The 23,225-nt window shown below is 42.5% G+C and overlaps 1 protein-coding gene across 2 annotated transcripts in view; it reads left to right on the top strand.

Annotated features, from left to right (window-relative positions):
• The window catches only part of BCAT1 (branched chain amino acid transaminase 1), a 137,024-nt gene that overhangs the window by 6,952 nt on the left and 106,847 nt on the right, over positions 1 to 23,225 (top strand). The gene's annotated exons all lie outside the window — the stretch shown is intronic.

Genomic DNA, 23,225 nt, shown 5'->3' on the forward strand with positions numbered 1-23,225 from the left:
ATTCTCCTGCCTCAGCCTCCTGAGTAGCTGGGATTACAGACACCCACGACCACGCTTGGCTTTGTATTTTTGTATTTTTAGTAGAGACGGGGTTTCTCCATGTTGGCCAGGCTGGTCTAGAACTCTTGACCTCAAGTGATCCGCCCGCCTTGGCCTCCCAAACTACTGCGATTACATGCCCAGCCAGCCATCTTTTACTTCTTTCTTATTCTCTTATTCCACATATTCAAGCAGGTACCATGTCCTGTGGACTCTGTCTTCTCTGAATCTATAGGTTCTCTCTTTCCCATTGCCCTGCATACTGGTTTATGCTCTCATTACTTCTCGCTTGAATTATTCCAAAAGTCTCCCAACTGGTCTGAAGCTTAATTTTCATTATGTGCTGTTCGATGTCATTCCACCACGCAAAATCTATGGCTTCCCCATTGTCTCCTGAGTTTAGTTTAGTGCATGAGACCGTTTAAAATCTACCTACACCTCTTCTATGTGCATGCATTTCTCTAGTCATAAGAGAGGATTTGATCTATCTCAAAATGTGTTCTTATATTTGCATTTACTGGTTTTTAACTCCATCCTATCTATAATTTGCACCATGTTGCTCACCATGCAGCCCACTCCCCAGACACCTTGTGAGAACAGTGATCATGTTTTTGCAGTGGAATGAACATGGGCGAAAGGTGGGAAGGTATGCATAGATTTACATTTTGAAGTCAGGAAATAAGATACTGATCAATGCTTTAATTCGACCGTGCTTATTACCTTTTCCTCTGTTGTAGCATGAACCTTGCCCCAAAAAGATATTGATCATATGCTGCAACTCCTCTGCACTTACCTTTTCTTCTACCATGGCATGAACCTTGCACCATTGTTGGTGCTTTACAGATATTGGTTGAGTTAAATCGAGAGCCTATTTCTGGACTTTCAAGATTCAGATTAAGTGATTCTGTTTTATACTTCTCTGTTTTTGAATGGCACATACATCTTTCCACACTTGGATTTCTTTGAAGTTAAAGCTTTAATTGACTTCCAAAAGACAGAGGATTATAAAAACACAGAGAACAGTAAAGTATTTACACGGTCTTAATGCCTATTGCCAAACACATATAGCTGCTATTAATGCCTATTGCCAGACTCATATAGCTGCAAACTCATGTAGCTTAATGCCCATTGCCAAACTCATATAGCTGCTATATATGTCTACTGGAAAACTCACATAGCTGGTTGATTTTAAATTGATTGTAGGAAAATTCATACAAAAAGATGCTACATAGGAATATAAACTGAACACCACAAAAATCGTAATGAACAAACTCAGTAATGCCAGCCTGTTCAATCACTAGTTTTCAGATTAAGGCAGTATGCAAAGGGAAACATCCTTGGAATGGTCTTAGAATATAGAACAAAGTCATGTGTTTGGGAATCTTAACCAATTCCAATACTGTTCAACATGTTTTTCTTTGTTGCAAACAATGCAGTTTTTAAGCAAACTAATGAATGCATACCCTGACAAACAAATCCAACAAAAGAGGCACTTAGAGCAGTGTTCATTGAATCCTAGAATTTTGAAAGAAAAAATCTATTAGGTCATTTTGGGCTTTTACTTCTGCTGAAGAAGGATTGTTCTTTTGAGTTTATTTTTCTAGCTTTCAGTTCTATTCCATTTAAATGCCTCGAGAAATAGGACTTCTCAAATTCCCTGTGGAGAGTTCTGGCACCTACTATATTCACTTTTGAAAGTGTCCTGATAACTGATTTCCTTTTTCTTTTGGTTATACACATCAACTATTCATGGTTGGCTCTGCTGATAGTTTTCCATGATTCTTTATGCTTATTTAAAAGAAATCATATAACATTAATCATATAACATATAACCATTACTTGGTTATAAAGCATGATATTAACTAAACTGGCTTTTAAAAATTCAATAACATTAGAGCAAATATTTTATTAATATTGTCAGTAGTTCCATGAATATATAGATGTAGGATGTCAATAAAGTTTATGCCCCTTAATAACTGAGTGTGTTAATGTTGTATTTGCTGGTTAACTGGCACCTTCCCTCCTCTTGATCAATGTTCTTAGAACAGTATGTACAGGAGTACTTTAGTCTACCACTTGATATTCAAGGACAACACTTCGAAGCTTGAAATAAGGGATTGTTTTAACCATATTAACGTAACTGCATAGTTTGCAATAGATTTAATGATTCAACATCATTGTTAATATTTAGTTTAATTAAAAGTGCCTTATATTAACTTGTACACATGTGAAATGACTTATCAACAAGATTATTTATTGCAGCATTGTTTGTGATTACAAAGATTGGAAGTCATTTGCATAGTCATTAGGCGTAAAAAATAATGACATTAAAAGAAAACAATTGAGGAAAGAACCAGTAAGCTCTCAGGTAGAGATAAAAAGAAGTTACCGTGAGCCTTTTCACTGTATATATTTATGTATTTGATTTTTGACACGTGAGTTTATTATAATCAAGATTGAATGAAAAAAATTGAAGCCTTTTAATGAAATTAGCTTGACACCAGAGTCATTATCAAGAAAATCTGAAATACTGGTACCTATTCACATTTTATTTTATTATTTTTAGTTTTATTATTTTTTGAGACAGAGTCTTGCTCTGTCGCCCAGACTGGAGTGAAGTGGTGTGATCTCAGCTCACTGCAATCTCCAGCCTCCCAGGTTCAAGTGATTCTCCTCAGCCTCCCGAGTAGCTGGGATTACAGATGCCTGCCACCATGCTTGGCTAGTTTTTGTATTTTTAGTAGTGACAGAGTTTTGCCATGCTGGCCAGGCTGATCTCAAACTGCTGACCTCAGGTGGTCCACCTGCCTCAGCCTCCCAAAGTGTTGGGATTACAGGCGTGAGCCACTGCACCCGGCCATTTAAGCAAATTTTAGTTAAGACCAGTAACATATTTTTGACAGTATTTCCGAAGTGTTGTATTTAATTTAACTAATTGAAAATTATCTATTAAGAAAGCAAGTTAAATGTAATGTGTATACTTCATAGTATACACATTATAATGATTCATAGTAACCATTATATGAAGAGTGTCTAAAGTTTTCTTCAAATCTACCATTTATATAGTACAATAATGACCAGCAAACAATGGCTAAGTTTTACTTAATTAGACATTTGTGTAGCTCCTACCAAGGCTACCAGACTTTGTACCCAGTAACAGGAAAACAGAAATAATTCAAGCATTATTCTCACTCTTGAGAAACAATTCTATTTAGGGAGATATATATAAAAAGCAAAGGTGGCTGGGTGCAGTGGCTCATGCCTGTAATCCCAGCACTTTGGGAGGCCAAGGCAGGCAGATCACTTGAGGCCAGGAGTTCGAGACTAGCCTGACCAACATGGTGAAACCCTGTTTCTACTAAACATACAAAAATTAGCTGGGTGTGGTGGCATGCACCTGCAATCCCAGCTACTGGGCAGGCTGAGGCAGATAATTGCTTGAACCTGGGAGGTGGAGGCTACAGTGAGCTGAGATTGCACCACTGTACTCCAGCCTGGGTGACAGAGCGAGACTCCATCTCAATGAATAAATAAATAAATAAATAAATAAATAAATAAATAAATAAATAGCAAAGGCAATAATGTGCATATAGTAGGTGCTACAGTAGAAGTCTGCACAAGGTTCTGTGTATGTGGAAAAGACAAGTCAGAAAAATTAGGAAAGGCTTTATTGGGAGGTGACATTTAAGCAGAATCACGAAAGAAGACCTGATGAACATGGGGGTAAGAGCACTTGTACACAACCCCATACTCCTGGGCTCAGACTCACTTGCTCATTCCCTAATCATAGAAGACCTTGAGGAAAAGCATGCTGGGCTTCCCTTCCAGCCCACTGGTAAATACAGAGAGGCCTAAGCACCCAACATCCCCCAGGGAATACACCACTGGGACTTAAAGCATTGGCAACCCAGCATCCAGTTAAATTCCCCTTGTCACTGTTTCCACATTGTCCCCATCACCTTCACTCTCTTGATGCTCTGCATTTTTTCTCTTAACTCGACCCACAGTAGACCCTCCCACTCAAATCTGCCCCCAATACCCTTTGCAACCAATATTACCACACTACACTTTATCTTCCCTAAGGGTTTCCTGCTCCTCCTGGTCTTAGGTGAGGTCATTTCTCTGCCAGCCTTTAAAGTGGAAGCTGCTCATTTTCTCTGTCCCTCATCCAGGGCTGGAGTTGGACTGATGCCCTTCACCCTGCCCAGTACTGTTTCCACATGAGACTCCTTGCATAGCATCTGCTCTCTGCTACTCAGACCAGCAGTCTGTGCTCTCTCTTCCTCTAACCATCATTGGAAGACACCCCAATCCCTCTGGCCCCATTATCCACTGTAGATTTTAGCACTTACCTCCTCTCTTCCCCACCATGTGCTGTTTTCCCATTTATTTTAAGGTGCATGTGGATGGCCCATTCCCCTTCCTGGCATCTTAATCCCTTTAATTTCTCATTTCCATTAATTTGCTACATTCCTCATATGCCAGCTACCCCTATGGCCATATCCCAGACCTTTGAATCACACACCAAATTCCATCAAGTCCTATGAGTCATTTTTGGTCCAAGACCTATCTTACATCTATGCAGTCCTATCTATTTTAACAACCATGTACCCAGTTTAGGCCACTGTCTTCTCTTCACTGAATATATGTGTTTCTGTTTTTTCTCATCCCCATTTGTTTCCCAGACACAATTTGTTCTCCAGAGCAGAGTGATCACATCAGTCACCTGCTTTAAAAACTCCTCAACCCGGTGGGGCATGGTGACTCACAGCCCCAGCACTGTAATCCCAGCACTTTGGGAGGCTGAGGTGGGAGGATCACTTGAGCCCAGGAGGAGCTGAAGTGATCTGTGATCACGTCACTGCACTCCAGCCTGGGCTACAGAGTGACACCCTATCTCAAAAACAAGCAAACAAACAAACAAAAACCAAAAATTTTTTTTATTAAGCAAAAAACCTCTTCAACCTCTTCCTGTTATGTTTTGAATAAAAGCTAAAGTCCCCACCATGCTCCAGAAGTTCCCAAGGGATCTGGTCCTTCTCATCTTTACAGCCTCATCTTGTTTTGCTGTTTCCACCTCCCTCATCCCCCAAACTCTTTTTCTTCAGGGCCCTTGCACTTGCTGATGCCTCTGCCTGGAAGGTCTTCTTCTGATTCCCCATCCAGGGGTGCCTTATCACCCTGCCCTGCCAACCTCAGATTGGATGCTACTTCCTCAAAGAGACCCTTGGGACTCCCATGTTTCCCAGGCTTTCAGTGCCCTCATCTCAACTTGCAATGATTGTATTGGGGTGATTATTTGTATGACTTTGGGATTGATATCTGACTCTTCCACTAGACCATACATTTCTTGAGAGCAGAGAGCATATCCAGTTTTTTTACCACTGTGCAACCATATGTCGTCCAATGGTTGGCCCATAATAGGGGGTTGGTGAATGTGGTAGGCTGAGCCCCCCAGGATGCCCATAGCCTAATCCCCAGAAGCTTTCATGGTAAAAGGGATTTTGCAGATTGTGATTAAGTTATGGATCTTGAGATGGAGAGATTATCCTTGATTATCTAAATGGGTCCAATATAATCAGTAGCGTCTTTATAAGAGGGAGGCAGAGGGTCAAAAGCAGAATCAGAGAAGGAGATGCCACAGTGGAAGCAAAGGGGTGTGTGTGTATGTATGTGTGTATGTGTGTGTGTGTGTGTGTGTGTGTGTGAGAGAGAGAGAGAGAGAGAGAGAGAGAGAGAGAGAGATTGAGATTTAAAGAGCTCCATTGCTTGATCTGAGGATAAGGATGAGCCAAAGAATGCAGGTGGCTTGTAGAAGCTGGAGAAGCCAAGAAAACATTCTCACTCTAGAGCCTCCAGAAGGAATGCAGCTCTGCTGACACCTTGATTTGGAACTTCCAGAACCATAAGATAATAATTTTGTGTAGTTTTGAGGCTGGGCTCGGTGGCTCATGCCTGTAATTCCAGCACTTTGGGAGGCCAAGGTGGGTGGATCACTTGAGGTCAGGAGTTTGAGACTAGCCTGGCCAACATGGTGAAACCCTGTATGTACTAAATATACAAAAATTAGCCAGGTGTGGTGGTGCACGCCTATAGACCCAGCTACTTGGGAAGCTGGGGCAGGAGAATCACTTGAACCCGGGAGGTAGAGATTGCAGTAAGCTAAGATTGTGCCACTGCACTCCAGCCTGGGCTACAGTGTGAGACTTTGTCAAAAAAAAAAAAAAAAAAAGAATAATTTTGTATAATTTCAGGCCACAAAGTCTGCAGTCATCTGTTACAACAGCAGTAGTACACGAATACAGATTTTGGTACCTGGAAATGGTGTGCTACTGTAACAGATACCTAAACAATGTGGAAGTGGCTTTTGAATTGGGTGTTGGGTAGCATGTGGAAGAATTTTGAGAAGCATGATAGGAAAAGCCTAGCTTGCCTTAGAAAGACTGTTAGTAGAAGTAGGGATGTTAAAGGCGCTGCTGGTGAGGACTTGGAAGTGAAGAGCATGGTAAAGAAAATGTGTTTCATTTTAGAGAATATCAAAGTCATTGTAGAAGGTTGGCAGAAGTGTAGGTTTTCATAATGTGTTGTTGGTGAGGGCTGAGAAAGAAATGAGGACCATGTTTAGGGAAACTGGAGGAAAAAGATCCTTGTCATACAGTGGAAAGAAACTGTGGAATTGTGTCTTACAGTTATATGGGAAGCAGAATTTGTTTGAACTTGGATATTTGGCTTAGCTTTCCAAGTAAAGTATTGAAGGTGTAGCCTGGTTTTCTCTTGCTGTTTTATAGTAAAATGCCAGAGAAAAAGGGATAAATTGAGGTAGGAACTGTTAAGAAAAAGGAACAAAGACATGATGACTTGGGAAATTCTCAGGATACCTGGTTTGTAAAAGATGCTAAAATTAGAAGATTCATTGTCAGGAACGTGTGCTCTGGAGAGGAAGCCAAGGGTGAGTTCCTTGTGGCGTAGGTTAGGGGCTGTGGCAGGGATGCAGGGAAGAGACGATGGTGACTTGGACTAGGGGTCCGACAGGGTATGGGAAAATAGAGAGGAATGAGTTGATTCTGTTGGGACTTTGTATTGAGTTCCTTGATTCCATGAGTGGAAACACATGTAGAGCTCTCTTTCCTGGCCACCTAAGCTCTCTGACCATATCCCTGACTCTCTCCAGAATGCCCTGCCTTCATGTCCACGTGAGGACAAATCATATTTTTCTGCATTTTGCGTGCTGGATTCCTCTCTGGACTAAAGATCCAATGAGAGGTGGTTTCTAGCTTTCTGCTCTTTCCCACAACACTCCGTCAGTGAGTCTTCTGGATGTCCTATAGGCAACTCACTGGATCCACTTGGTCTGTGGAAGAATCACTACCACATCCATTTCACCTTGGGCACAGCCTAGAAGGTGAGGCAGTCATGTCCTGCAGTCACTGGGTAGCTTACAAGTGCTAATACAGCAATAGCTTAATTAGAGAGAGAGAGAAGAAGAAGAATGTTATGGAGCCTGTTTCTAGAGAGGAAACCACAATATCTTGATCAAGAGACCCTAAAACTGGAAGAACCAGAGCAGCTGGTATCAAAATGTGGAAAAAACTGAGATGTGGCAAGTGGTACAACTGATAGCCAAGGAGGAAAAATTTGTATCCCCCTGTAATCCCAGCACTTTGGGAGGCTGAAACAGGTGGATCACCTGAGGTCAGGAGTTCGAGACCAACCTGGCCAATATGGTGAAACCCTGTCTCTACTAAAAATACAAAAATTAGCTGGGCGTGGTGGTGTGCACCTATAGTCCCAGCTACTTGGGAGGCTGAGGCAGGAAAATTGCTTGAACCTGGGAGCAGAGGTTGCAGTGAGCCAAGATCGCACCACTGCACTCCAGCCTGGGTGACAAGAGTTAAACTCTGTCTCAAAAAAATAAAAAGAAAAATTTGTACCCTCTTCTTTTCTCTTGCCTCAGGATAACTGAGATTCTTATAATGCATTTATTGAACAAATATTTGAGGAGTACTCATTATGTAAGCATCAGACACTGCTCAAGATCTTGAGGCTGTGAGGGTGTATTAGTCCATTTTCACACTGCTATAAAGAACTACCTGAGACTGGGTGATTTATAAAGAAAAGAGGTTTAACTGAATTACAGTTCATCATGGCCAGAAAGGCATCAGGAAACTTACAATCATGGCAGAAGGTGAAGAGGAAGCAAGGCACATCTTACATGGTGGCAGGAGACAGAGTGAGAAGGGAGAAGTGCCACACTTTTAAACCATCAGATCTTATGATGATATAGGAGTTAAGAAGAAATCACTTAGGTAGATAGTGAGGGTACGGGAGTCCTTGGTAAGGCTTTTCTTTTAAATGAAAAGCAGCCCCAAACATAGACAAGCAAGCTGGGAGCTTGCACGGGTGAATGCCGGCAGAAACTAGGAACCAGACACGTTAAGATGGCAGCTCCATTTTCCCTTCTCTGCCAGCCAAGTGTACAGTAAGGAGCAGACAAGCTGGTGCCGGCCAAGAGGAGAATTCATGTGCATAATAAGATTAGGGTGGGGTGACCAGCCTTCCTAGTGCGCTATGTGAACATCATACCTGATTGAACCAATCTGTGAGCCCTATGTAAATCAGACACCACCTCCTCAAGCCTGACTATAAAATCTGGTGCATTCGCCACCCGCTGGTGTTTCCTCTCAGAAGTCCCCTCTCTCTCATTAGAGAGAGGGCTGTTTTCCTTTCTCCTTCTTCTGCCTATTAACCTGTGCTCCTAAACTCCCTGTGTGTGTCTGTTCTGAATTTTCCCGGCATGAGAGGATGAACCTGGGGTATATACCCCAGAAAATATAGCCACTTAAGTGAGAACTCACTCACTATTCACCCCCAAGATCCAATCACCTTCGACCAGGTTCCTCCCCTGGCGTGAGGGGATTAAAATTCCACATGAGGTTTGAGTAGGGACACAGAGCCAAACCAAACCATATCAGAGGGTGAAGAGCAGGTAAAGTTGCAGCTCTCCTGCAACTTGCAGGGAAAGGCCATATAACACATGGTTATGAGCACAAACTGGGACTGGACTGCAGGTGTGTGAGCCCCAGCTTTGCTATTGAGTGACCCCCAGCAAGTTATTAAACTGCGCCTCAGTTTTTTTGTTTATGAAATGGTGGTATTAGTACAACCCACCTCTCATGGATGATGTGAGGATTAAATAAAATAACAAATGTTGCCAGGCACAGTAGTGCACACCTGTAATCTCGGCACATTGGGAGGCTGAGGCCTGAGGGTTACTTGAGGTTAGAAGCCTGAGACCTGCCTGGCCAACATAGCGAAACCTCATCTCTGCTAAAAATACAAAAAAAAAAAAGCCAGGTGTGGTGTCTCATGCTTGTAATCCCAGCACTTTGGGAGGCTGAGGCGGGTGGATCACAAGGTCAGGAGTTTGAGACCAGCCTGGCCAATATGGTGAATCCCCGTCTCTACTAAAAATACAAAAATTAGCCAAGTGTGGTGGTGGGCACCTGTAGTCCCAGCTACTCGGGAGGCTGAGGCAGGAGAATCACTTGAACCTGAGAGGCAGAAGTTGCAGTGAGCCAAGGTTGCGCCACTGCACTCCAGCCTGGGCAACAGAGTGAGACTCCATCTCAAAACAAAACAAAACAACACAAAAAAATTAACCAGGCATGGTGGCACACACCTGTAATCCCAGCTACTCAGGAGGCTGATGCATGAGAATCACTTGAACCCAGGAGGTGGAGGTTGCAGTGAGCTGAGATTGTGCCACTGCACTCCAGCCTGTGCGATAGATGGAGACTGTCTGCAACAAAGAACCGAAAACAAATATAAAGCACTTATAACAGGGTCTGGTCTGAGATAAGTACTATGTAAGTACTGTAAGTATTAACTAATATTATTACAATTTATCCTCATGCAGTAACATATCAAATATTTTCAATCAGTGATGCAATATGAATAAAATGAAATGATGCAGTAGTGACAGAACTGAGAGAAAGCTGGTACGAATTTATACTGACTGGTCAGGGAAAGCTTCACAGAAAAGGTGAACTTTCAGCTGACACCTGAGTACCATGATCTGGAGGTAAGAGTGTCCCATGCATATGGAACAGCAAATGAAACTTCCCAGAGCATAATCTGAGAGGGGGGATTTCAGGAGTGGAGCCACATCATTGAAGTTCCTTAGTCCTGGTAAGTGTGGATTTTATTCTAAGTGTGGTGAAATGCCCCTGAGAGGTTTTGGGTAGTAGATGGAATTCCATTTTTAAAAGTCACTGGTGAGTCAAGTAGTGTACTATGGTTACATTTTTTTCCCCTTATACCTCATTTTGTTTTTCCTGCAGTTAATTCTTGCATTATTTCCTTTTATTTACTTACCTTACTGTATATTTGTTATGAATTCTTTCCAATTCCCAACTTCCTGACAGCCTCGCAATGTAATTCTACTTAGGTTAAATGTATCTGACAGTTCATTTTCTTTTTTGTCTCTGTACTCTTTCTGCTACCATTCTCATTCTTGCACTAATTTGTGCTGGTTTCTCTCTGAGCCAGCTGCACAGCTGCCTGCCTAAGACTTCCTCTTGGCATCTTTTACCCTCTCTCTATGTTACATCCCCGGTTTTCTGAATCTTGTGGCATTCTCCTTTTTACTTTACTTCCTCATTTGTGTTGTACATATGCTCTAGTTGTTTTTAGATAAAGAGTGCATCAGAGGTAGATGTTTTGATTCCTTACATGCCTGACTTTTTGTTCTACTTTTGCTCTAGGTTAATACTTGATTTTGAATAATATCCTAGGTTAGAAATGATTTTTTGTCAGAATTTTAAGGGAATTGCTTTTCTGTTGTCTAGTTTCCTGTGTTACTGATAAGAAGTCCAAAGGGGCTCGTATTTCAGGTCCTTTTTATGTGTAACCTGTTTTTTATTCCTTGAGGTATTCAGGGTCTCTTTTTATTGCTAATTTGGGGAGCTTTATCATAACATGGGTCCTTAGTCATTCATCCTAGAAAATTTTCTTTTCCTATAGCTTTGATGATTTCTTCTCCTCTGCTTTCCCTCTTTTGTCATTCTTAAACTTCTATTTGTTTGACATTAGACCTCCTTGTTTGATCTTCTAATTTAATTTTTCTCTCCTAGTGTCCAATTTTTGAGGTGGGAGAAAGATTTCATCAATGTTATCTTTCAGCCTTTCCCCTGAATTTTAAATTTTTACTCTTCATATTTCTTCTGATTAATCCTTTAAAAAAATAGCATCCTGGGCCAGGTGCAATGGCTCACACCTGTAATCCCAGCACTTTGGAAGGCTGAGCGGGGAGTGGATCACCTGAGGTCAGGAGCTCAAGACCAATCTGGCCAACATGATGAAACCCTGTCTCTACTAAAAATACAAAAACTTAGCCAGGCGTGGTGGTGGGCTCCTGTAGTCCCAGCTACTTGGGAGGCTGAGACAGGAGAATCACCAGAACCTGGGAGGTGGAGGTTGTAGTGAGCTGAGATTGTGTGCCATTGTACTCCAACCTGGGTGACAGAGCAAGACTCTATCTCAAAAAAAAAAAAAAGGGGGGGGCCCTGTTCCACTGAGGCTTCAGTGCTGAGCACGGAGGGATACTACCTCCAAATTCCAAACACGTTTGACACATCTAAAGAACCTTCTAAAAGATGACTAAACTAATTCTGCAAGCTTTAGCCTCTAACTTATCTCCAATTTATATTTAATAGAAGGCTGGAGATTGAACAGAAAGGAAATAAGATTATTTGGAAATAAAAAATTGTCAGCCAAGCAAGGAGAGTTTGGCATTTCTGGAAACTTCTTTACCCTGGAAGAGGTAAAAAAGTGATTCTCCCATTCCCCCAACAGGGCATTCACTAAAAATTAAGTGAGAAATGCTTTGCCTAGAGGATCTGTAGCTTGCAAACACTTGACTTGTGCCACTGGTGTATGGGACATAGCCGTGTCAGCTCTGCCCTGGGACAGTCAAGGCTGGCTGGTGCTGCCTGTGTTTAGAGTCAAGAGAGGGGTCTTCAGTGGGTGCAGTTTGCCGTTCCAGAGTTTAGTAGAGCAAAGACGTCATGAACTATGTGAACTCTGAGGAAAGGTGTCATAGAAACACCTCAAAAGGACACTGTCTAAGAAGGCTACTTGCTGGGGCAAGGAGACCCCAGGGGTCAGAGGCTGTGTAGGGAATAATGCCAGAGCTGGGGTTGAAGGAGAATCCTTAGAGGTGAGACAGAATGTGCATCATTGCAGTGGGGCTGTGCAAGGCAGTGGTCTCCACAGGAGGTGAGGACAAGGGGGAGGGGAGGTTGTGAAGAATCCGTAAGTGACCATGATGCAATAGAAAGCCAGAATTTGGGCATTTGCCATAGGAGAGGGCCCCCAGTGCCAGATTATAATGGTCACAGACAAATGAGATTTTTAACTATTTCCTCTAATTCATGGTCCACACTTAACCCCGTGGGTCCTGGAAACAGCAGCTGGAGAGTGGAGAGGAAAGTGATGTGGGAGAGAGAAAACTTTCTTTACCCTTTTCATAACTGAGTTTATGAAGTAAACTGACAGTAGAAAGATAAATAGGAGAAAAGACATAAATTTATTTTGTGCGTACACATGGGAGTCCCATAAAATATGAGACTCAAAGAAAGGCCAGATGATTGAAGTTTATATAGTGTTCCTGAGCTACAGAAAAGGAATCAGGGCTTGGGGCTTATTGAGGGGAGGTGGTGACAGGTTATAAGAGGGTGAGGAGAGGAAGTGTATAGCGAGCATAGGTTGTCTTGTTATGCAGATAAAAAGCCTCTCAGGTGATAAAAGTTGTCTCAGAGTCCCCCATCAGAAGAATAGGTAATAGCCTGTGACAAGGTCTACCTGTCCAATCTTCTCCCTGGTGATAAAATCTTCCCTGGTTGATGAGATTCTTATCAAAGTTTTTTTCTTTATAGATATAAATTTTGTTTACAAAAAGACAGTTTTTCAGAGCTACTCCTGTGTCTACAGTGTCTCAGAATAACTAACTGGAAATACATCAAATAAGCATATCCTGATGTGGCATATTCTGGTCATATTTTGGGATGGTGCGTCCTGAGCTCCAATGCTGAAAAAACAGGAACCCCATTTCTGTTGGATGTGCCAACCTAAAATAATCAAAAGGGTCAGAATCTAGTTTAAAGAGACTTTATTCAAGTGCAAAGTTTAAGGACAGTGCTAGGGAAACACGGATCCCAAAGAATGGAAGTCAGCGTTCTGAACATTAGAAGTTTGGGATTGTTTATAGAGAGAGAGTTTAGGGAAGCTTAACAGAATTTCAACATCTTTCTGTGTAAGGCTTAATGCCTAGTTACAATGATCTGATTAGTCAAGGAGGTCTCTTTCATTTGAGAAAAGCATATTTAACATTTCACGGGCTGGGAGCGGTGGTTCATGCCTGTAATCTCAGCACTTTGGGAGGCCAAGGCGGGCAGATCATCTGAGGTCAGGAGTTCGAGGCCAGCCTGGTCAATATGGGGAAACCCCTTCTCTACTAAAAATACAAAATAAATAAATAAAATAAAATAAAAAAATTAGCCGAGCATGGTGTCACGTGCCTGTAATCCCAGCTACTTGGGAAGCTGAGTCAGGAGAATTGCTTGAACCTGGGAGGCAGAGGTTGTGGTGAGCTGAGATTGCACCATTGCACTCCAGCCTGGGCAACAAGAATGAAACTCCATCTCAAACAACAACAACAACAACAACAACAACAACAGACATTTCACACTGAAGGTGTAACAGTCATGGGTTTGTATTTTCGTTTTTCTTGTTTTTTGTTTTTTTTTTTTGAGACTGTCTCGCTCTGTATTGCAGGCTGGTATGGCACAATCACAGCTCGCTGCAGCTTTGATTTTGTGGGCTCAAGTGATCCTACCACCTCAGTCTCCCGACTAGCTGGGACCACAGTCATGTGCCACCACACCCAGCTAATTTATTTTTTATTTCTTATAGAGACCGGATCCCCCTTTTGCCCAGGCTGGTCTCAAACTCCTGGACTCAAACAATTCTCCTGCCTCAGCCTCCCAAAGTGCCTGGATTACAGACATGGGCTACTGTGCTCATCCCATGGGGTCTTTTGTGCCATCTGGTGTGAGTTAGGTACAGGACAATAAAGGAGGCAGTTAATCCATTAATCCATAACAAAGATCAGTGAAGGGGGAAGGTCTGGTCTCTGGTCTCTCCTAGTCATTTACAGAACTAGAACGATGAGAAGAGAGTGAATCTATAACCTAATAAGCAGAATTGCAAACATGCTGTGTGACTCAGTTTCCAGGACTTAACTTCTCCCTTGGCATAATAAATAATTTTAGAGAGTTTTAAGAATTTTGTTTTCTTTTACAGAAGTTAACAACCTCAGCTTGCTGGGGGCTGGTGGTGGTGGCTGCTCAGACAGTAAAGCATTGAATGCAATGTGAGGTCAAAGTTTTATTACAGATCATACTGGTCTTTTAAGTACTTGCAGCAAGATTTTCCTAATACTTAAAAGTGACTGGAAACTCAATAGGATCAGTGTGATCATCTCCAGATAGGGACGGTAGATTTTTGAAAGTGGGAGTGAAGGGCAGTAATGAGAGAAAAATAAAACTATTTCTGGTTGTACTCTCCCAAGTCAAGGTCATTCAATGAATGGTTATATAGATTTGCATCAAAAGTCCCTGTTTTCAGCCTCACCTTTGGAAACACCTGGATTCTCTATTCTGAGACTTTCTGAGATGAGGGAAAGGTGGCTTCTCATCAGTATCTCCTTCTTTGTGCAATACAGTTTCAGTTCTTTCTAATCTACAGAGTTAGTTCCTTCTCTACTGTCAGCTTTCTACCTTCCAAAATGTGTTAATGTCACTCATTATCATGTTTCCCATTCTCTTTCCCTTATGGATTAAACTTTAAAAGACAATGGTATTTGTTTAAGTGAATATCTAAAAAGATGTGGAGAAAGATTCATGTGTTCAGTCTACCATGTTTAATTGGAGTCACTGGTAGATTTTTAAGGAAAAATAACATTCTAGGTTTTTCCAGTATTGCTGTGTAGCTTGTCTATGTAGATCACCTTGCATTCTTCTTTCTCTCTTATAACTTGATTTTTTTCTTTTCTTTTCTTTTTTTTTTTTTTGAGACAGAGTCTCACTTTGTCACCCAGGCTGGAGTACAGTGGCACAATCTCGTCTCATTGCTGCCTCCATCTCCTGGGTTCAAGTGATTCTCCCACCTCACCTTCCCAAGTAGCTGGGATTACAGACATCTTATAACTTGATTTTTACTCATTTCATTATCATCCAAGAGATGAAATTTAACTCAAAGCAAATGACTATTGTTTCAAATACAAATCTTAATCAGGGAGAAAAGATTATAACTTATAGTTGAACTGGGGTTTGGAGATTATATGTGTTTTTTAAAATTATTCTGTCCCACATGTAACATACAAGTGAGGATTTTAAAAATTTGTCTGCAAATTTTTTTTTTTTTTAATTGATCATTCTTGGGTGTTTCTCGCAGAGGGGGATTTGGCAGGGTCATAGGACAATAGTGGAGGGAAGGTCAGCAGATAAACGAGTGAACAAAGGTCTCTGGTTTTCCTAGGCAGAGGACCCTGCGGCCTTCTGCAGTGTTTGTGTCCCTGGGTACTTGAGATTAGGGAGTGGTGATGACTCTTAAAGAGCATGCTTCCTTCAAGCATCTGTTTAACAAAGCACATCTTGCACCGCCCTTAATCCATTTAACCCTGAGTGGACACAGCACATGTTTCAGAGAGCACCGGGTTGGGGGTAAGGTCATAGATCAACAGCATCCCAAGGCAGAAGAATTTTTCTTAATACAGAACAAAATGGAGTCTCCTATGTCTACTTCTTTCTACACAGACACAGCGACAATCTGATTTCTCTATCTTTTCCCCACATTTCCCCCTTTTCTATTCCACAAAACCACCATCGTCATCATGGCCCGTTCTCAATGAGCTGTTGGGTACACCTCCCAGACGGGGTGGCGGCCGGGCAGAGACGCTCCTCACTTCCCAGAAGGGGTGGCCTGGCAGAGGCACCCCCAACCTCCCTCCCGGATGGGGCGGCTGGCCGGGTGGGGCCTGCCCCCAACTTCCCAGACGGGGTGGCTGCTGGGCGGAGGGGCTCTTTACTTCTCAGACGGGGCGGCTGCTGGGCGGAGGGGCTCCTCACTTCTCAGACGAGGCGGCCGGGCAGAGGCGCTCCTCACCTCCCAGACGGGGCAGCAGGGCAGAGGCGCTCCCCACATCTCAGACGATGGGCGGCCGGGCAGAGACGCTCCTTACTTCCTAGATGGGATGGCGGCCGGGAAGAGGCTCTCCTCACTTCCCAGACTGGGCAGCCGGGCAGAGGGGCTCCTCACATCCCAGATGATGGGCAGCCAGGCAGAGACGCTCCTCACTTCCCAGACGGGGTGGCGGCCGGGCAGAGATGCTCCTCACTTTCCAGACTGGGCAGCCAGGCAGAGGGGCTCCTCACATCCCAGATGATGGGCAGCCAGGCAGAGAAGCTCCTCACTTCCCAGATGGGGTGGCGGCCGGGCAGAGGCTGCAATCTCGGCACTTTGGGAGGCCAAGGCAGGCGGCTGGGAGGTGGGGGTTGTAGCGAGCCGAGATCACGCCACTACACTCCAGCTTGGGCAACATTGAGCACTGAGTGAACGAGACTCCGTCTGCAATCCTGGCACCTCGGGAGGCCGAGGCTGGCAGATCACTCCCGGTTAGGAGCTGGAGACCAGCCCGGCCAACACAGCGAAACCCCGTCTCCACCAAAAAAATACGAAAACCAGTCAGGCGTGGTGGCGCGCGCCTGCAATCGCAGGCACTCGGCAGGCTGAGGCAGGAGAATCAGGCAGGGAGGTTGCAGTGAGCGGAGATGGCAGCAGTACAGTCCAGCTTCGGCTCGGCATCAGAGGGAGACCGTGGAAAGAGAGGGAGAGGGAGACCGTGGGGAGAGGGAGAGGGGGAGGGGGAGCTGCAATTTTTTATTTAGCAATTTCCAAACCTATTGTGTTAGGCAGGGTTCTCCAGGGAAACAGAACCAATAGGGCATATCTATATCTATATTTATATCTTTATCTATATCTATATCTATAATCTTTCTATCTCTCTATCTATCAAGAGATCGAGAGAGAGAGATTTATTTTAAGGAATTGGTTCATGTGATTGTGGGAGCTGGCAAGTCTGAAATCCATAGGGCAAGTTGGTCAGCTGGAAATTCTGGTAAGAGTTGATGTTGCAGTCGTGAGTCTGAAATTTGCAGGGCAGGTCAGGTACAGTATCTATTGCAATTGCAGTCCTGAGGCCAAATTCCTTCTTCAGGAAACCTCCGTCTTTTTTGTTGTTAAGGCCTTCAACTAATTGGATGAAGCCCTCCCACATTGAGGGCAATCTGCTTTACTCAAAGTCTGCTGATTTAAATGGTAATCACATCTAAAAAATACTTTCACAGCAACATTTGAACTTGTGTTGTCTAAGCAATTGGGCACCATAGCTTAGCCAAGTAGACACATGAAATTAACCATCACTCTGTAGAGATGAAAGAACTACTGTTTCAAAAAACAACTGTTTTTGAATCCGTCATTTATCAACGGATTCACCCAATGGTTAACCTTTCTATATGCTTTCTCTTTCTCCCAAGTACTGAATCATATGAAAAGAAATTATGGTTGTGATATTTCCTATCTAAATACTTCATATGGGACATTCTCCTACATAGCACACCTAAGAAGATTAGTATTAATTCAGAGAGATCATGTCATATCTGGTTCATATATAATTTTCCCTAGCTGACCTCAAAATGTGTTTGTTTTGTTTACATATTACTCTTTATAGTTATGTTTCTTTTAATACGGATCAATATTTGTGTGTTTTTGCTGCTATTTTTTTAATGACATTGTCTGTTTTGAATAATTCAGGCTCATTGGCTATTTCACATCCTGAATTTCTCTAATTTTATCTTTATGATTAGAGCCAGGCTCTAATTCTTGGCAAGAATAACACTGAAGTGAGGTTGTGTACTCCTAATTGCCCTGCATCAAAGACACATGATATGCATTGGTTCCTGCATTAGTCATGTTAAGTTTGATTAGTTGGTGAAGGTGGTCGCCACCATTTCTCACTCTTGTAAAGGGACATTTTCTCCTTTTAAATTAATATGTAATTTGTGGCACAAGACTTTGAGACTGTGTAAATATCCCATTCTCTGACAACCTTTCTTCTGATGACTTTAGCATTAACGGATCTAATTATATCATTCTTGGCATTGAGTAGCATTCTTGTGTAAAGAAGAGGTTCTCTTTCTCTCCCTCCTCTCATTATAATTTGTTACTGTTATTTTCTTACAAGTTACTAAGAATTACTCAAAGGCAGTATTTTTCAATAAATCATTGGTAATTTATGGTCTTCTCACTCTAGAAAAGGGAGGATGGGTCAGAAAGCTGAGGGGAAAAAAAGGGAGGAAATGAGAATGTATATTATTGACATAATCGGTTGAAAATGTCTAGTGCTGTAATTATGCCATCATGCAGATTAAAAAGCCACCTGTGAAAAATCAACTTGTATTGTTTTGTTTTGTCTGATTTTTAATAAATCCTTATAGTGTATGAATACAAATTAAATTAATTGATCAGTATCTTCATTAATGGCAGAGAAGGGGATGGACTGAGCAGATTCTGCTTTTCACTCTGATATTTGTTAATTGCCCTGTGTGGTCTGAAGACCTGGGTTCTAGTACGAGCTCTCCCTCTGCAGGTGTGTTACTTTGGTCAAGGCAATCAATCTTCTTGATACTCAGTTTGGTTCTCTCTGATATGAGCATAAGAAATATACTTGAAGGCCGGGCATGGTGGCTTATGCCTGTAATTCCAGCACTATGGGAATCCGAGGTGGGAGGATCGCTTGGGCTCGGGAGTTTGAGACCAGGCTGGGCAACATGGCAAAACCTCAACTCTACAAAAAACAAACAAAAAAATTAGCCAGGCATGGTGGTGCACGCCTGTAGTCCCAGCTACTCAGGAGGTTGAGGCAGGAGAATCCTGGGAGGCGGAGGTTGCAGTGATCTGAGATTGTGCCACTGCACTCCAGCCTGGGAGCCTGGGTGACAGAGAGAGACCCTGTCTAAAAAAAAAAAAAAAAATATATATATATATATATATATATATATATATACACACACACACTTGAATGCTTCATGTCCCTTGCTCAGTGACAGCCCCGTCCTCTGCTTCTGCACAGTTGACCAAGGCTTCTCAGTCTACTCCTGTGTAGAAAAGAATTAAAGTAGGCCTGAGGCTGCTAGTCTTAGAAAGGCTTGCAAAGTTGGCCCTTGTCTGGTGTCTGGGAACTTGAATTTCTGGAGGGTTCTCACCATTCCCTGAAAAGAATGGCTCACGATGCCTAAAATATTTGTACAAACAATGAAGTTTCTGCTGAACATCTGCTTCCTTCTGGGAGTCTGGAATTTTAGGATGTGCTAGGTAGGGGTGTTTACGTGACAGCCCCACATAAAAACCTTGGGCACTGAGTGTCTAATGAGATTCCCTAGTAAGTAATATTTTACACATATTATCACAACTCATTGCTGGAGGAGTTAAGTGCATCCTGTGTGACTCCACTGGGAGAGGACTCTGGGAAGCACATGTCTGATTTCCTTTGTCCCATGTGCCTTTTCCTTTTGCTGATTTTTGCCTTGTAAATTTTTTTTTTTTTTTTGAGAGACAGAGTCTTACTCTGTTGCCCAGACTGGAGTTCAGTGGCCCCATGTCGGCTCACTGCAGCCTCTGCCTCCTGGGTTCAAGCAATTCTCCTGCCTCAGCCTCCCGAGTAGCTGGGACTACAGGCGCACGCTGCCACACCGGCTAATTTTTGTATTTTTAGTAGAGACGGGGTTTCACCATGTTGGCCAGGATGGTCTTGATCTCCTGACCTCGTGATCTGCCTGCCTCAGCCTCCCAAAGTGCTGGAATTATAGGCCTGGGCCACTGTGCCCGGCCATAATTTTTATCCTGTAATAAATTATAGTCGAAAGTATTGAGTCCTGTGAATCAACTTAGAGAATCACCAAACTGCTTCCAATTTTCTCATCTGTAAAATGGGTTGCTATAATAATGATGATATCTACCTTATAGGGTTGTTTTAAGTATGAAAAATATGGTGAAATATGTGTGAAACTAGGGGCCAGATGTAGGATGAGTCATACAGTGGGTGGTTATTATTATGGATCATATTAACTCTTCAGGTAAAAAACATCTTGTAGCTGGGCAAGGTGGCACATGCCTGTAGTCCCAGCTACTTGGGGGACTGAGGCAGGTGGATCGCTTGAGCCTAGGAGTTCAAGGCTGTAGTACGCTATGATCACGTCTATCAATAGCCACTGGACTCCAGCCTGGACAACGTAATGAGAGTCTGTCTCAAAAAAAAGGAACAATCTTGTGTTTGTGTGTGTGCTCATGTCTTTGTTGGAATAATACTGACACAGTCACTCAAATTAACTCTCAAATCTTTGATTATTCATTTGATGGGAACAACAGGTTTATGTGCCAGCTTATCAGGACCCCTAGTTCTTTCATTAAAGTGTGTATGTGTGTGTGTATGTGTGCACATGTGTGCTAGTTTTCTTATCTAACGACGAAGTCCTTTGGGAGGTTTACTTTTTCATTACTATTTTTTTCATGCTTTCCTTTGATGTGCACCTGGCAATTTATAGAGCCAATGTGTACTACATATTCTGCTGCAGAAAATGACAGAGGTGAGGAAGGAGCAGGAAGCAGATTTAGAAAGGAATGTTACAGTTTATCAAGTTGTGACTAATGGAAGCTATTAAAACAAAAGGTACCAACCCATCTTAAATATTCACTGCCTCTACAACTATTTTTCTATAACTGTTGTTCTTTGTCAGCTCTGGGGTGGAGGGAATATTCCTGAATGTTTTATTAAGTAATTCAAAGATCTTCCTAGGTATGTGTATCAAAGATCCTATGATGTATCTGTCTTGTAAATTGAGACTGGCATATATTGGGCTTACATTATTGGGAAAAATGTATGTCATCATCATTGGTGAAAAAGAGTTTCCATAGCAGTTTTTTCTAAGTAGAGAGATAAATGAATCAGACTTTTGGAGGAGGTACGTTTTAACTCACTGGAGGATCGCACCAAGTCTGAACACCTAAGGAACCCTAGTGGAAAACTGGTTTTCCTGTATGCTGCTCTAGCGATCTGAGGAAAGGCCTAAAAAAAGCCAGTGTCCCTGTGATATTGTGAAATACATATATGTGGTCTTTGTTCCTGTTTCCTGGCATACAATTACTAAAAATGCTTGGAATCTCCAAAGTGCTGTCTTTTTGTATATAAGTGTTGACTGATAGCTTCAGAGTGGGGCTGGCCAAGTTGATCACCAATGGCCAGTGGTTTAATCAGTCATGCCTATGTAATGAAGCCTCCATGAAAATCCAAAGGGAATGGACTGGGGAGCTTCTAAGAAGTGTTTTTTACCTTCCCGTGAGCCTCCTGTGCTGAACACGCGGAGGGTCATGGGAAGGTAAGCAAAAACTCATTCACATGCTGGGAGGGTGGCACATCCCAACTCCACGAGGACAAAAGCTCCTGTGCTCAGAACCCTTCCAGACTTGGACCTTGTATCTCTTCATTGGCTTTTATTTGTATTTTAAAAAATATCCTGAGTGATAAACTGGTAGATGTAAGTGTCTTCCTCAGTTCTGTGAACCACGCTAGCAAATTAATCGAACCCGAAGAGGGGGTCATGGCAACCCCAACTTGAAACCTGTTGGTCAGCAGTTCCAGAGACCTGAACTTATGACTGGTTGGAAGGACGGGGTGCTCTTGTGGGACTGAGCCCTAAACTTGTGGATCTGATGCTATCTCTGGGTAGACAGTGTTGGAGCTGAATTGGAGGACACCTAGCTTGTGTCCACTGCAGAACTGATTGCTTGCTTCCTGCTGGGGAGAAATCCCTATATATTTTGGGGTCCAGAAGTCTTCTGTGTTGATTGTTTTTGTGTGAGAGCAGAGGAAAAATGGTTTGAGAGTTTTTCGGGAAACAGCCCCTCTTAGTATAGTGGTAGAAACACTCCAAAAATAAAATATGCTACCCCAAAAATAAAAAATGAAAATAAAAATAAAAATCTGGAGTGGTCAGTTTGCCAAGAGGATTTATGGAGCATCTAAGGTCAAGCATTACTTCTCAGCCCTGCAGCAGGCCTCTAATTAAGCCATGCCACAGAGTGCAGTTTACAGAGAGGTGGAGTTCCTGTGGATTCATTCTTCTCTCTAAAATTATAAATAACGCAGCTTCCAAACATGCCATATTACCTCACGAGGTCTAAAGACTCAATATGAATCTTCAACTTAACAATTATAACTGACACAGATTGAGATCTTCCTGGATGCTGAAATAGGCTTTACATGATTTATCTCATTTAGTTCTCATAAAACTCTATTATTAATATTATTTTACAGATAGAGAAATGGAAGCACAGAGAGGGTAAGTGTATTAGTCCATTTTTATGCTGCTAATAAAGACATACCCAAGACAGGGTAATTTATACAGAAAAAGAGGATTAATGGACTCACATTTCCACATGGCTGGGAGGCCTCACAATCATGGCAGAAGGCAAAAGGCACTTCTTACCTGGTGGTGGCAAGAGAGAAAATGAGAACCAAGCGAAAGGGGTTTCCCCTTATAAAACCATCAGGTAACGTGAGACAATTATTCACTACCACAGAAACTATATGGGGGAAACCGCCCCCATGATTCAGTTATCTCCCACTGGGTCCCTCCCACAACACGTGGAGCTACAATTCAAGATGAGATTTGTGTGGAGACATAGCTAACCCATATCAGTAAGTAATTAGACAAACCTTGCAAAGCTAGTAAGTGGTATTGCTGGAATTAAATCTGCCAATGTCACTCCAGAGTCTATGTGATTTACTGGTATATTATAGGGTCTACCTATAAGCTTGATAACCTTATGTTAGAACAAATAACCATGACATATTCTGTTCAGTAGTTTGCATTTCCTTTTGACTCCTACAGGGGAGGAGGCTGAGGTTCAGGGACATTAAAGTGGGGTTTAGAGACATTAGGTGGTTTACCCAAGCTTTATCTACTAGAAACTAGATAATTATCTATCTGATAATAAAGCTAGAACTTAAA

This window comes from Pan troglodytes, chromosome 10, assembly GCF_028858775.2.
Source record: "Pan troglodytes isolate AG18354 chromosome 10, NHGRI_mPanTro3-v2.0_pri, whole genome shotgun sequence".
Taxonomy (NCBI): domain Eukaryota; kingdom Metazoa; phylum Chordata; class Mammalia; order Primates; family Hominidae; genus Pan; species Pan troglodytes.